General features: G+C 40.6%; 1 protein-coding gene across 5 annotated transcripts in view; it reads right to left on the bottom strand.

Moving 5' to 3' along the window:
• Nucleotides 1-13222, bottom strand: part of AIG1 (androgen induced 1) — a 265961-nt gene that overhangs the window by 129294 nt on the left and 123445 nt on the right. The window lies entirely within an intron of this gene.

Raw genomic sequence — 13222 nt, 5'->3', positions numbered from 1 at the left:
ACAGTGATAAGGAGGCACCGAGGGGTACCACTTAGAAGAGGGGCATGATCAATCCCTTTTTCATAAAGATCATTCTGGTCATGGTGAGAACAGATTGGGGTGGAGTGGGAGGTAGGAAGGCAGGGAAGTCTTCATTTACCACTTGTCACATATTTTGCAATTATGTTTAAGTTAAAGTACGATCTTATAATTGTTGTAGGAGATCCCTTCACCCAATGGCTACTTAAGAAAAACAACAGAATAGATAAAAATTACCTAGCTTTCATTGAATCTCCTCAGTCATTCTGTGAAGCCCCATCTTACGCAGGAAATCACTGAAGCTAAGAAAGGTGAAGCAGCTTGCCTACAATCTCACAGCTCCTTAAGGGGCACAGTGGGGGGCTTGCATTAAGGTTTTCTGATCCCAAGTCCAGTGCTCTTTTCACTGCATGTTGAGAGCAACAAGCATTCCAGACTCAACCTGTCACCTCTAAATCCAGTCCAGGCAGAACTATTTGCATATCTTGGCAGCAACATATCTTAGCGGCTTTAAATGTAGGAAAACACGGAGGCATTTCCCTTCAGTCACTTTATGAGGCAAGATATCAAGAGTATTTTATTATTCTTTTGTTCAGTGCTGTGGCCATTATTCAAACACTCATGAAAGATCTATGTTTCTTAATGCGTCCAACTTTCTATTTGATTATAGTCCATTTTTCATCATTTATGTGGGGAATAAAAAGAATTCTCAAAATAGACTTGCTTAAAGTCTCAAATCAACTAAATTAAGTAATATTTTTATTTTTTTAATTGCTCTTACAGATTTTTGTCTTCTCAGAAAGAGCTTTCCAGATACCTGTTCTCGTCCATGACCTCCATGTTTGAGTTAGAGGCCGCCCCTCATTTATTATGCTATCTTATGCTCTGCCGAAACACTTAAAAACCTGCACTGTGCTAGTTAGTTTCCTCATCTTTTTCTCCACTAGGCAGAAAGACCCTTGAAGTCAGCAACACGATATGTATTTATCTTTATATCTCTGGGCACACTAACTGGCATTTAATAGCCCACCACAACTATTTGTAGATTAATTAACTAAAGGGACTAACACAGAATTATATTTAAAATGGTACTGTGATAGAGTATTTAACATATATTTAAAAAAATCTATCTTTGCTATAATTTTACTGCAAAAAAGCAAAAGCTCTAGGAACAGCTTCAGGGGTGCAGAATCCAGTGGAGCTATTTAAGGCTCCATTTTGGTATTTGTTCAGACTTAGGATCACGATGCTTTTTAAGAAGTTGGTGCAGAGATGGCTGCTTCGGGCTTCCATTTCTTCCTCTCTGTCACATCCCACGCAAAGCATAGGCTCTACAGAGTAAGTCTGCCTTTCTTGGTTTCAAAGCAGAAAGTCTTTCTGTTTTGCTGAGCTGCTGTCTTAGGAGAACAGATGTATGCTGGGCAGGCAGGCCTTTAAAATTCACTTTAACTTCTATTGTCTGACTGTTCTCCATGCTGCCACCTCACCATCCGGAGCTTCTAAGTTTTGGTGCAAACGGGAGCTAAACTCGAGGGGCCCTCCTGTCTCAAGCATACCCTCTCAAAGCTCTTTCAAGTTCATACATCTCACCTTTTCTCCTCAAGAGTGCAGCACCATACACTCCCAGGTTTACATTTTATGACTCTGTCCTAAAGCCTGAAGAGGTGTCACAAAAAAGTAATGAGACATTTTCCCCAGCAGATCAAAAGTCATAATCTGATCAGTCTTTTGCTCAGAACTGCCATTTTTCAGAAGTGCCTTAGGCACTGCTCATATCCATGCTTTCCCCCAGTCTAGAACTCTAGATGGTTCTTTCCACCCTGACCTTTCTTTTCTACCTTGTGGGGTGGGCTGAGGTGTAAAACCTACGTCAAACTTTGTTCAGGGCAAGGGGGAGCTGAGGGCTGATCGTCTTCCTTCCTGTACATGCTCCTTCCCACCCTGAGGCAGCCAGCCTTAGAGGGTGTGTGCGTGTGTGTGTGTGTGTGCGTGTGTCTGTGCGTGAATTTAAGAACTATAACTGCTGAGCTCCAAAAACTGCAGTGTCACTGGGAAGATGGAGCTGAGAATGGGTTGGAAGCATTAGGCAAAGTACTTGGACTTTGAGGAGAGGTAGAATTTAATTATTGGTGGCTTACCACTGCTTCTCAGCCCAGGCCCATTTTGCTCTCCAGGGGACATCCAGCAATGTCTGGAAGCATTTTTGACTGTCACACTTTGGGGCAGGAAAGGGTCACACTACTAGTGGGAGGAGGCCAGCAGTGTAGCTAAAATCTTACAATGCACCCCCTTCACCACAACAAAGAATTATCTGGCCTAAATATTCAATACTGCTGAGGCTGAGAGATGCTGGGCTAGACAAAGGGCATTCAGGGCAGGTGTCAAAAGTAAGAAACAGAAAAAATGTAGACTTATTCTTGGAATTTAAAAAAATCATTCAGGTGACATGTCATCGACCTCCCCTCAGCTAATGTTTGCATATGAGGCACTTTTGCAGACATTTTCACATATAAATATTCTTCTGCTCTTGGCACAGAATGTAAGTAGGAGACCTGTGATGTGGCTGGCCTCTGCTGCTCTCCAAACTGGGTTAGTCCACCCTCGTATTTATTCACTTTCTCACAATCCTGTGCCCTGGGTCTCCTCCATGGCACCAGTCACCATAGGCATCTGGGTCATTCTCACTTGCGATATGCCTGTCCTGCCAGAGTGTAAGCTTCACGAAGGACTGGGTCTATTGCGCATCCCGTCCAACCCAGGAACCAGCCCAAGGTCTGGTGTATGGAGGGGGAGAGGAGCAGCTAAGAGAGTGGATGCTGGCGTCAAACTGCCTGAGCTTAAATCCGCACTCCATCACTAACCCACGGTGCAACCTCAGGCAAGTCACTTAACTTTTGCACACTCAGTTTCCTCATCTATCAAAATGAGGATATGTGACACCTGCCTTATGGGTAGAATTAAATAAGTTAATTTGTGCGAAGTGCTTAATGAATATTTGATGGTGAGTGACACACCAAAGAGCAAACACAGATAGGGTTACACATCTGGCTGCAAACCAGCAATGCAGAAAATGAACAAGAAAGAGAAATACATAAAACACCCAGATTTACCTTTGTGGGCATTTCTAAACATAATATTTTTCTTCTTTGTGATGTAATAAATGTGGAAAGCTGTTTGTTAATATTTCCAGGCAAAAGCAGTGAAAGCCTCAGCAGGATATACATTGTCGCCATATTGATTTTACTTCACAACAAATGTTCTACTTAGTTTCTCTGCTATGTCCAGTTTTCTCACTATATTTATTGCTATATGTTAATTTCATTTTTTATTGTCTCCTGATTAAAACTGATTTATTGCACTATGGTAAGTCAGTCTAAAAAAGGAATTTAGCAGTTTTCTGTGGTTGAGCACCACTGTCCTCTCCGTTTATAAAAGTTACTTCTTTCTTCAGTCTTACATTCTTTTGTATCAGAGGGCTCTTTCAAGCACACAGAGGGTTTAAACCTTAATCGTTCTGTAATTGATATTTTCAGAAAGTTTATTGTGCTCTTTCGATCTACTCTTCCTATGGGTCTCTGGCCCTTTACTACCCTTCATTGTCTTGTGGTGATTTCCTATGTATATATCCTGCAGAAGCTCCAGAGAGAAGCTTGATTTCTAATCACTCATTCATGCACACGATTATTCACTTTACACTCAGGAAGCAATTCTTGAGCACCTGTGTATTCCAAACTCTGTTCCCAGCTCCCAGAATGAGGAATGAACACACCATTGGGTTCCTGCCCTCCTGCAGGGGCATTCTTGAGTACAAAAGGGAGACCATAAAAAAATAAAGAAGCACGTGAACAAGGTAATTTCGGACATGATATGAAGGAAATCAACAGCACGGCAGTATTGGTTTTCTACGGCTGCTATAACAAATGACCACAAACTTGGTCACTTAAGACAACACAAAATCTTTGTTATAGTTTCTGGAGGTCAGAAGTCTGACATGGATCTCATTGGGCTACAGTCCTCTAAAGAAGAATCCATTTTCTTGCCTTTTCCGGCATCTAGAGGAGACCATGTTCTTTGGCTAGTTGTCCTTTCTTCCATCTTCCATCAGCAATGGCCTGCTGCGTCTCTCTTCCATCTCATGGCTCTGACATTGACTCCTGTGCCTTCCTCTTCCACACTTAAAGGACCTTGTGATCACACTTGGTCCACATGGATGAACTGGATAACCTCCTTACCTTAAGGTCAGCTTACTCTTGATGTGCATTCCAGCTACAATCTTAACTACGCCCCTCCACTGTATAACACAACATACGCATACGTTTCAGAGATTAGGGCAGGGACTTCTCTGGGAGCCAGCAGTCTGCCTACCACAAAGATATGAGAGGGACTATAGTTTTAGTATTCTATTTGCCATCTACATAGAATAGATGTTTAATCAATTCAATACTTAGGACATAGACCAGAATCATAACATTTGTTTCTTGTCAAATAGTCACAGCGAGAGCTATGTTTCCTTTACTGAAAAATTGGGGAGGGGTGGAGTGCTTTCAGCCAACATTCCAGGTAAATACAAAATTATCCCAATGCAGGGAGAGGCTCAGGGTCCATACCAGGTGAGGCTCTGGGGGAGAAGCTCCCTCTGCATTTTGCTGACTTCTCCTCTGGGTCTGGCCCTCCTGCCGATCACTAGCCCAAGACTCTGGTGCTGATCTTTCCTCCCTTCTTCTTAGCAGCCCCTCTTCCTATGGCTTACAGAGGGCTCCACCACCTTTATTTCTCTTGGCTGTGGCAATTTTCCTGAATTATAAAATGGAGGATTTTTAAAGGACCCTGGGATAAGGAAACTGAATTCTAGAGTAGCTGGGGGAAATATCTGAAATGGCTGAGAAAGGCTCTGGTTGGTGGATGTGAGATTAGAGAGTTTTATGGGATTACTTTTATGCTGGATGAATGTGGTGAGTTTGGGGCACCTGGGTGGCTCAGGGGGTTAAGCCTCTGCCTTCAGCTCAGGTCATGATCTCAGGGTCCTGGGATCAAGCCCCACATCAGGCTCTCTGCTCAGCAGGAAGCCTTCTCCCCCCCGCCCCACCACCCCTCTGCCTGCCTCTCTGCCTACTTGTGATCTCTCTTTCTCTGTCAAATAAATCAATAAAATCTTTAAAAAATTTCTGCAGTGTTGCTCGATTTTATGATGTTGCTATTTTGCTGAATGCGTCTGAATCATGCTGTTCTTCCTCCTCACTAAACTATAGCCTTTGGTTCCTCAAAATGTCTCCTAAGAATTAAGCCTTGACAGTCTAACAAGACCTTGCCTCACTGACCCTTTATGCCCCTGGATTATATAACACAGTTGGCTGCTTATGTGTCACTTTGCTTCTTTAGTTTGTAGCCCATCTATTTTACTCTGGGTTCATGGCTGTGTTCTCCATGCGACTGAAAGCTCTCCTCAGGAAGGGAGGAAGTGGCCCGTTGCTCTTATTTTGCTGGTATTTCTGCACAATAGCTACAAAGTTCTGTGGCCAAAAGTTGCCAGATTTGATTATCTTAATAAAGGATGCTGCTTGAAAATGTTGCAGAAAAATATTAATTTTATTTCCTAGCTATAGCTTTTACCTGCACAACTGAACACAGGCCATGTCCACCAGAAAGGCTTGAGAATTAGATTTTCAGAGAAAACTGCTAATGCCAAACCACATTTGAACACTCGAGAAGGCCAACCCTACTCGTATGAGGATAAAAACCCAGCAGTGTATTCCTTAGCATGCTCTCTTCAGATGCCACTCTCATCTCACTTTATAAGGAGTTAGATCTAATTAGAAATTACCATGCGCACAGACATTTTTATTTCTTTGTCGAATGGCCACTGAAATCTCTGACCTAGATCGTGAAGCAAAGCTGAAATACCCCACATTAAAGATATGCCTCTACCCACTGCAATTCGAAGAGAGAAAAATCTAGGCAGGATAAAAACGTTACGACTATGCTTCACAACATGAGCTGCAAAAAACTGGAAATTTGTTTTCTTTGTCTCCTCTCTATTTTTTTCCTTGAACCTACCCTAAGGACTAACTGTCAGTACAATCTCATTTATGTTATATTGTTCTCCCTTTTGGAATTGAGAACAGGGAAGAACCCACCTCCTAGGGCTCAGTAGGTGAGCTGTCTGAGCTTTCATTTTGGTATGGAAGCACAAGGAACTGGTCACACGTCAGCTCCATGGACAGCTCCATAGCTGATGCCAGGGTGTGTGTTTATTTATTTTTTCTTTCTTTCTTTTTTTAAGTTTAAATGCAATTAGTTGTGATCTCTCCCTTTTCATTTATAATTTTATTAATTTGGGTCCTCCCTCTTTTCCTTTGGATTAGTTTGGCTAATGGCTTATTAATCTTAATGATTCTTTCAAAAACCCAGCTTCTAGTCTCGTTGATGTGTTCTACTGTATCCCTAGTTTCTATCTCATTGATCTCTGTTCTAATCTTGATTATTTCCCTTCTTGTGCGTGGGGTTGGCTTAGTTTGTTGTTGATTCTCCAGTTCTTTAAGGCATAAAGATAGCTGGTGTATTCTGGTTTTTTCAATTTTTTTTGAGGGAGGCTTGGATGGCTATGTATTTCCCCCTTAGGACCGCCTTTGCCATATCCCATAGGTTTTGGACCAAAGTGTCTTCATTCTCATTGGTTTCCATGAATTTTTAAGCTCCTCTTTGATTTCCCAGTTGATCCAAACATTCTTCAGCAAGGTGGTCTTTAGCTTCCAAGTGTCTGAATTCCTTCCAAACTTTTTCTCGTGGTTGAGTTTCAGTTTCAAAGCATTGTGGTCTGAGAATATGCAGGGAATAATCTCAATCTTTTGGTATCAGTTGAGCCCTGATTGTGATCCAGTATATGGTCTATTCTGGAGAGATCACAACTAACACCAAGGAAATAGAAACAATCATCAGAAACTATTACCAACAGTTATATGCCAATAAGTTAAGCAACCTGGGAGAAATGGATCCATTCCTGGAAATCTATAAACTTCCAAAACTGAATCAGGAAGAAATTGACAACCTGAATAGACCAATATCTAGTAACGAGATTGAAACAGTGAAAAAAACCTCCCAAAACAAGAGCCCAGGACCTGACTGATTCCCTGGAGAATTCTACCAAACACTCAAAGAAGAAATAATACCTATTCTCCTGAAGCTGTTTCAAAAATAGAAACAGAAGGAAAACTTCCAGACTCTTTTTATGAAGCCAGAGTTACTCTGATCCCCAAACCAGGAAAAGACCTGGTTTCTTCAATAAGAAAAATTACAGCATTTCTTACCATCTCTGCTGCCATCACCCTAATCACAGCTTCCATCATTACTCCCCTATCGTTTCAGTGATAATACCAGCATTTAGAGGGTACTTTTTCTGTGTGTGGGCACTGCTTTAATTGCTTTGACAGAATTTTCTTATGAACCCTCACAACTCAGAGATCTCAGAAACCTCCTCTATCACTGGTCTCCATGGGCTGTCCATCACTTTGTCTTTCATAAACAACATGCGGAACAACATCTCCCTTTCACAGATGAAGACACTGGGTCTCAGAGGGACTAACTTCTAGGAGACACAGCTAGCCTGGCAGAATTAGGATGGCCCTCAACTGACTTGGTGTGTAGTCATAACGTGCTGCCTACAGCAGCCAGAGGAAGGTGAGCTTTTCAAAATTTCAGACTCCTCCAAACTTTTCAATGGTTTCCTCCTGCTGCTGGGATAAAGTTGAAACTCCCATTACACCCTTCAATGCTCCCCTCCCCCTTTCTGTTCCTTAATGGTACTTTGCTGTCTCTGGACCTTTGCATTTGCTTTTCCCTCTTCCACAAACACCCTTACCCTACTTATAATGCTGGTTTCTTTTCAACCTTCAGGTCTTAGCTTCAAAGTCACGTTTTACAGCAGACCCTGTCTGACCACCACCCCCGCCCCCTCCATTATATCACCAGAGCACTTATCTCGACCTAAAATCACTTTTGTCTTCTATCTGGAGCCAGCACACACTCCCCACCCCCCAAAAAATATCTACCAAAAAGGAGAATTTCAGACCAATATCCCTGATGAATATGTATGCTAAGATTCTCAACAAGATCCTAGGTAATAGGATCCAACAGTACATTATAAGATTATCCACCATGACCAGGTGGGATTTATCCATGGGATGGAAGTGTGGTTCAACATTCACAAATCAATCAATGTGATAGAACAAATCAAAAAGAGAAGAGAGAAGAACCACAGGGTTCTCTCAATTGATGCAGAAAAAGCATGTGACAAGATACAGCATCCTTTCCTGATTAAAAACTCTTCAAAGTATAGGGATAGAGGGAACATTCCTCAACTTCATCAAATCTATCTATGAAAAACCCACAGCAAATATCATCCTCAATAGGGAAAAGCTGACAGCCTTCTTTTTGAGATCAGAAACATGACAAGGATGCCCACTCTTGCCACTCTTGTTCAACATAGTACTAGAAGTCCTAGCAACAGCAATCAGACAACAAAAAGAAGTAAAAGGTATTCAAATTGGCAATGAAAAAGTCAAACTTTCTCTCTTCACAGATGACATGATACTTTATATGGAAAACCGAAAAGATTTCACCCACAAACTACTAGAACTCATACAGCAATTCAGTAAAGTGGCAGGATACAATGTCAATGTACAGAAATCAGTTGCTTTCTTATTCATGAACAATGAAAATACAGAAAGGGAAATGAGAGAATCGATTCCATTTACCATAGCACCAAGAACCATAAGATATCTGGGAATAAACCTAATCAAAGAGGTAAAGGATCTGTACCCGAGGACTACAGAACACTTATGAAAGAAATTGAAGACACAAAAAGATGGAAGACCATTCCACGCTCATGGATTGGAAGAATAAACATTGTTAAAATGTCTATACTGCCTAGAGCAATCTATACTTTCAATGCCATCCTGATCAAAATTCCACTGGCATTTTTCAAAGAGCTGGAACAACAATCCTAAAATTTATATGGAACCAGAAGAGACCCCAAATTGCTAAGGAAATGTTGAAAAAGCAAAACAAAACTGGGGACATCACGTTGCCTGGTTTCAAGCTATACTACAAAGCTGTGATCACCAAGATAACATGGTACTGGCACAAAAACAGACACATAGACCAGTGGAACAGAGTAGAGAGCCCTGATATGGACCCTCAACTCTATGGTCAAATAATCTTCGACAAAGCAGGAAAAGATATACAGTGGGAAAAAGACAGACTCTTCAATAAATAGTGCGGGGAAGATTGGACGGCTATATGTAGAAGAATGAAACTCTACCATTCTCTTACACCATACACAAAGATAAACTCGGAATGGATGAAAGACCTCAACGTGAGGCAGGAATCTATCAAAATCCTAGAGGAGAACATAGGCAGTAACCTCTTCAAGATCAGCCACACAACTTCTTTCAAGATATGTCTGCAAATGCAAAGGAAACAAAAGCAAAAATGAACTTTTGGGACTTCATCAAGATCAAAAGCTTCTGCACAGCAAAGTAAACAGTCAACAAAACAAAGAGGCAACCCACGGAATGGGAGATGATATTTGCAAATGACACTACAGGCAAAGCGCTGATAGCCAAGATCTATAAAGAACTCCTCATGGGACGCCTGGGTGGCTCAGTTGGTTAAGCAGCTGCCTTCAGCTCAGGTCATGATCCCAGCGTCCTGGGATCGATTCCCACATCGGGCTCCTTGCTCGGCGGAGAGCCTGCTTCTCCCTCTGCCTTTGCCTGCCATTCTGTCTGCCTGTGCTCGCTCTCTCTCCCTCTCTCTCTGACAAATAAATAAAATCTTAAAAAAAAAAAAATGAACTCCTCAAACTCAACACAGACAAAACAGATAATCATGTGAAAAAATGGGCAGAAGACGTGAACAGACACTTCTCCAAAGAAGACATACAAATGGCTAACAGACACATGAAAAAATGTTCATCATCATTAGCCATCAAGGAGATTCAAATCAAAACCACATTGAGATACCACCTTCCACCAGTTAGAATGGCCAAAATTAACAGGACAGTAAACAACAAGTGTTGGAGAGGATGTGGAGAAAGGGGAACCCTTTACACTGTTAGTGGGAATGCAAGTTGGTACAGCCACTTTGGAAAACAGTGTGGAGATTCCTTAAGAAATTAAAAATAGAAATTAAAAATAGACCCTGCAATTGCACTATTGGGTATTTACTGCAAAGATACTGATGTAGTGAAAAGAAGGGCCATCTGTACCCCAATGTTCATAGCAGCAATGGCCAAACTGTGGAAAGAACCAAGATGCCCTCCAACGGATGAATGGATAAGGAAGATGTGGTCCATATATACTATGGAGTATTATGCCTCCATCAGAAAGGATGAATACCCAACTTTTGTATCAACATGGATGGGACTTGAAGAGGTTATGCTGAATGAAATAAGTCAAGCAGAGAGAGTCAAATATCATATGGTTTCACTTACTTGTGGAGCAAAAGGAATAACATGGAGGACATAGGGAGAAGAGAAGTGAGTTGGGGGAAATTGGAGGGGGAGACGAACCATGAGAGACTGTGGACTCTGAGAGACAAACTGAGGGTTTTGAAGGGGAGGGGGGTGGGTGGTGGGTGAGCCTGGTGGTGGTTATTATGGAGGGAACGTATTGTATGGAGTACTGGGTGTGGTGCATAAATAATAAATTCTGGAACACTGAAAAGAAGTAAAATAAAATAAAATGGAAAAATTCAATTAGCCATCACATAGCACATTATTAGTTTCAAATGTAATGTTCAATAATTTATCAGTTGTGTACAACACCCAGTGCTAACACAGATTGGAAGTGGTGTGTGTGTGTGTGTGTGTGTGTGTGTGTGTGTGTGTGTGTTGTAGTGGTTACAGGAAATCTAAATTGAAACTTTGCTACATGTAGCTTTAATGTTCACTTAGATAATTGCTCTCTTTGTAAACATGGTTTCTTACAAAGTCTTAGCCTGCTGCTATGGAAGCAATGACATTAACAGAAATAACAGTGGTGCCACAAATCTTCAGGGATTTTTTTTTTTAATGGAAAGGAAAATTCTAAAACTAAAAATATACTTTTTATTTGCAACTATGGGAATACAAACACCAGAAAAACACAAGAGGACTATATAACTGGGACATGGGAGGTATGCTATCTGGCAGTTTTAGGGAAAGGACAGTCATGGGATGGAATCTAAGTCTTAGGTCATTACGACTTGGTCAAAAGAGAAAAAAAAAATCTGCATTTACGAAAGAGATGATATCTGGGAGGGAGAGATAGCTTCCTCAACTTGTTCCTTCACACACCCCTTGCATTACTCTCCTGGAGTTGAGGGTTCTCATCCTAATGTCTACTGAGTTTATATTACTTCTGACATCATGAACCTATGTCCCCAGGCATAGAGTTTTTTTATAAAGTTTTTTTTTTTTTAAAGATTTTATGTATTCATTTGACAGAGAGAGATCACAAGTAGGCAGAGAGGCAGGCAGAGAGAGAGGAAGAAGCAGGCTCCCCACTGAGCAGAGAGCCCGATGCGGGGCTCGATCCCAGGACCCTGAGATCATGACCCGAGCCGAAAGCAGCGGCTCAACCCGCTGAGCCACCCAGGCGCCCCGGCATAGAGTTTTTAAACACAGATAATCACCTACTACAGAGATACCATCCCTTATTTTAACTGTTAATCTTAGTTGATATTTATTTATTTTACAGAATCCATGAAAAAAAGTCCAGATCTAAAAGTGTTGAAATATAAAAGAAATGCCTTCTTTATCTCCACGGTTTGGAAAACACTAGTTGGATCTGAAGGCATATTATTAGGATCAATGGTCTACCTCATTTAAATTGGCCTCTATTAGCATAGTAAAGACCATGTCATGGTTTCCTGCTTGCTTGACCTTAATGATCTTTTCATTACAGCTGTAAATTATTTATATCAAAATGTTGATTCATAAAACTTGGTTGCAGAAAAGTTTTCTTTCTACCAAGGAGCACATTTTCTTTGTTTGTTTGTTCTGTTTTGGGGTTTTTTGTTTTGTTTTGCTTGGTTTTTGTGTTTTTGGTTTTTTTTTTTTTTTTGCTTTTATATCTTTTGCTTTCTTGTGGATCTTAAAATTTTTAGGGGGTTTTAAGGAGAAATTCTGCTTTCTGTATTTTAAAATCCACTCTAAGACTAAGGTAAATTTACAGTAAAAAAGAAAAAAAAAAAAAAAAACAAAAAAACTTGTCCATGTTTCTCTTATCAAATAGATATTTGAAAACAACACCTGAGGAAATTGAAGAAGAGGAGAAGGGGATTTATGCGCTCTGGTAGTGGGCTACAGTAGCATCTTCATTTCCAAAGCTGAATATATTCTATCCAGAATGTTTTTATTCCATTAAGTTTTACACCAGTTAATTGAGTTAGCAAAATACAATTCCAGATTTTTGTAATAGGGAAAATATGATGGCTAAAGATTGAAAACTACCTTGAGAAAGAAAAAAAAAAATTAGTTGTTACTTAAAATACGTCCAGAATGAGCCCGTGCCAGTTACATCAACGTTGCTCTGCAGAAAAGTTGTCTGCTCGCTATTTACAATGGATGGTGAAGAATTCCATTTTAAATTTTGCAGCTTAAGCTATGTCACACATGGGGATATGTCAGCTCACAATGAAGTCTGGATCTGACAACATGACTACATAAACACTGGAGCCAGCAGACACTTAAAAGTAAAAAGAGAGGTTGTGGAACAACACAGTCAGATATCTGGGTCATTGAAAAGATTCAATAAATGAATAGATATAGACAATGACTAATGATTTAGAGGAATGAAATTAGAGAACAATTGCCATGTATTTCCATTGGCAGGTTTATCAAACATTGATTCCTTAAGTACTTTTGCTAACCATAAATTCTCATGATCGATATTTTCCTCCCTTCCCCGTCCCCCCCGGAATCTGTAGTTTATTAAAAACTTTAGTTTGGGAAATTCTTTGCTGCTGGCTGAAAGAACACATGCATGCCCTGGGGTGTTATAACAGCACATTAATGCAACATTACATTAATCAATGGCACCACAGACATATACTATTTTAAAAAGAAAACAACTGCAAAATCCACATGTGTGTTGTCTGGGCAAGTGAGAGTCTGACTTGGCAAAATGTCACATTCCAAATTCAGCCATCCTGAAATAAATCCAAT

Source organism: Lutra lutra, chromosome 6 (genome assembly GCF_902655055.1).
Source record: "Lutra lutra chromosome 6, mLutLut1.2, whole genome shotgun sequence".
NCBI lineage: Eukaryota > Metazoa > Chordata > Mammalia > Carnivora > Mustelidae > Lutra > Lutra lutra.
The sequence above is the reverse complement of the archived record's forward strand: the minus strand, read 5'-3'. Positions and strand labels throughout refer to the sequence as shown.